The 2,713-nt window shown below is 38.6% G+C and overlaps 1 protein-coding gene across 7 annotated transcripts in view; it reads right to left on the bottom strand.

The window, feature by feature from the left end:
* RABGAP1L (RAB GTPase activating protein 1 like) overlaps positions 1 to 2,713 on the bottom strand; it is a 665,252-nt gene that overhangs the window by 77,561 nt on the left and 584,978 nt on the right. The gene's annotated exons all lie outside the window — the stretch shown is intronic.

The raw sequence follows: 2,713 nt of genomic DNA on the forward strand, positions 1-2,713 counted from the left end.
AAAAAAAAAAAAAAAAAAAAGATTTAGGCGGATGGAATGAGTGGCACTTCATAGTGAAATATTAATACCACTTCAATTTTGCATAGTCTTTAAATACTCTCAATACTTTATACTTAAATCCATGAGAGTTGAACCATTTTTATTATTTCCTCTTAACAGAAACAAAATGGATAACTTTCATTTATTCTCTTTACTTATTTGACCAATTTTAGTAGACTAGCTGCCATATCTTGACCTGATAAGGATGAGAAAAAGTCCTTGTCTTTCGGCAGGTGTCTGTTAACCACCAACCTGGGTCTAGTCTTAATAACTCTGTCTTACATCAAATGTAGTATTCCAAGCTCCATTTCTATCAGCAATAAGGATGTGTGAACACCTATCCTAAAGTAATAGATAAAAGTCTTTCCTAGGAGAAAAATGACCTTGGGAGTGAATTTAATTCAGCCATGCCCCTCTTAACTAGATTAAATATATTTAGATCCTTTCCAGACTTCTTCTCTCTTAATCTCCTCTTTGTCCCCTTCCTATCACCAGGAGAGCTGGCTATTGAAAACATTTAATTCTTGCATAACTATCTTGAGTGCTAAGTTATACCTTGCTTTTCAAATCTCTTTTGAAGAATTCAAGTCAAAGACAAATTGGACTACCCATTTACAGATGACATTAAACCACTTTAGGTGGGAGCTATATTTTCTGCCACTTTAATAAGAAGGAAGCTGAGCAGCCTACACCTAAGAGAGAAAGCAATTTGCACCTTCCAGGCAGTGGCAATAAAAATGATCCTTTTACGTGACGGAATCAAATTAATGTAAGTGTGACTATTAGGATGGAGAGCACTCTAGAGCTTTTGGTCAAATTTTAACTACTTAGAGGAATTATTCTGATTCCAGTGTTAATCACATATTGTGCAGTTTTAACACTGCCTTGCAGATACAGAATCCCAAATTATCAAAATTGTGGTCATAATTTACAAGCTTAGAGTACTTTGATAGCTTAGTAAATGTACTTGGCCTTTCCCCTTACTAATCCCACCAGCTCTCCTCTCTTATAATTCTTAGAATTATGAAGCAAAAAAATGATGTGAAGGTGCCTTAATGTACTTTTCTAGCAATAGGATGCATGTGTTCAAACAGATCATTAGTGACTTAGAGATATTTTTAGCTTCTATACTCAAAGAACAGTCAGGAAAGTATTTGCCACAAACTGTTCCAACAGGCTCTACAAGTGGGAGACTTACTTGGCCATTAATAATAGGATTATTCCAGAAAAGGATTTTTGAGTATAAACAGAGGACTTCAACTTTCTGAAACTTGACCTTCTAGGCATTCTGTGTGGCTGATAATTGTTAAAATCCTGATTAGGAAGTATCTCTAGTGAAGTGTTACAAAGAGGAAAAGTAAGGCTGGCAGGTTTGAAACCGGCCTGGGTCAGCTAAACAACAATGACAATTGCAACCAAAAACGGGTAGGCCTTGTGGCGAGTGCCTGTAGTCCCAGCTACTTGGGAGGCTGAAGCAAGAGAATTGCTTAAGCCCAAGAATTTGAGGTTACTGTGAGTTGTGACGCCATGGCCCTCTACCAAGGGCAACATAGTGAGACTCTGTCCCAAGGGGGAAAAAAAAAAAAAAAAAGAGGAAAAGTAGCACATTGTATGGGATGACAAGAGTCCTACGACCTCTGAGCAAGATGATCTACAGCTGAGGGGTGGACCCTAGGGCCATTCGTCTGCAGATGCTCCTTGTGGAAGAAGAGCCTGAGCCTTCAGCACTTAGTCATTTGTTAATTACTTCCCTCACCTATGTTGTATAGTCTCAATAAAAGGCTAGTGCGGTGGTTGCTCGGGGCTGCCCTGCTAAGAAGGGCTAGCCTGCCTCCTACAAGCTTGTACTTCTGATCCGTGTCACTCCTGGTTCCTTCCTGCTGTGATCGAGACCAGGGCCACAGGGGCCCAAGGGGTTACAACAGCACATGTGATTTGGATCTACCTTAACAACTTGTAGTAAGACCCCTAAAGAAAGTAAAACACTTCTTTAAATGTTAAGAGATTTACATATACAGTAGAATCTCCATCATTGACCATCTCCTTAAGTTGACCTAATTTTCACAGGACATGCACCACATGCACTTATCAGCACAGCAGGCCTAGTTCCTTATGTTGATCACCTCTGTGTGTTGACCAGTTTGTTACAGTTCCTTTGTAGTCAACTTAAAAGAATATATTGTTATATTCTTTATATTAGAAGAGTTATATTATTCTAGTAAAAGTATATATTGTTATATAATTCCATGTCAACAAGTATGCTGTGATTTATGTAGGTATATATAACAGTTTTGGTTTTTCTTTCTTCCTTATTAGACAGTGTTTTCTGGCATTTTCTATCTCAAGGCACACTTGAACCTATAGTTAAACTTCCATGGTACACTTAAATTATGTTGATCAAAAAGAGAGTAAGAAAAAGAATTTACTGACTGTGCTTTGAACTTCTTCTGAAAATAATTTAATTAATGCTCTTTAAAAATTTTTCATGCACACCTAAGATCCTCACCATGGTACACCAGTTGAAAATCACTGCTACAGGCTGGGAGCCCACAGCTCCATGAATAGGGTGCCAGCCACATACACCAAAGCTGGTGAGTTTGAGCCAGGCCTGGGCCTGCTAAACAACAGTGACAACTGCAACCAAAAAAATAGCTGGGCATTGTGGTGGGTGCCT

The sequence above is a fragment of the Otolemur garnettii genome, unplaced genomic scaffold, assembly GCF_000181295.1.
Source record: "Otolemur garnettii isolate 467f Iridium unplaced genomic scaffold, OtoGar3 scaffold00016, whole genome shotgun sequence".
NCBI lineage: Eukaryota > Metazoa > Chordata > Mammalia > Primates > Galagidae > Otolemur > Otolemur garnettii.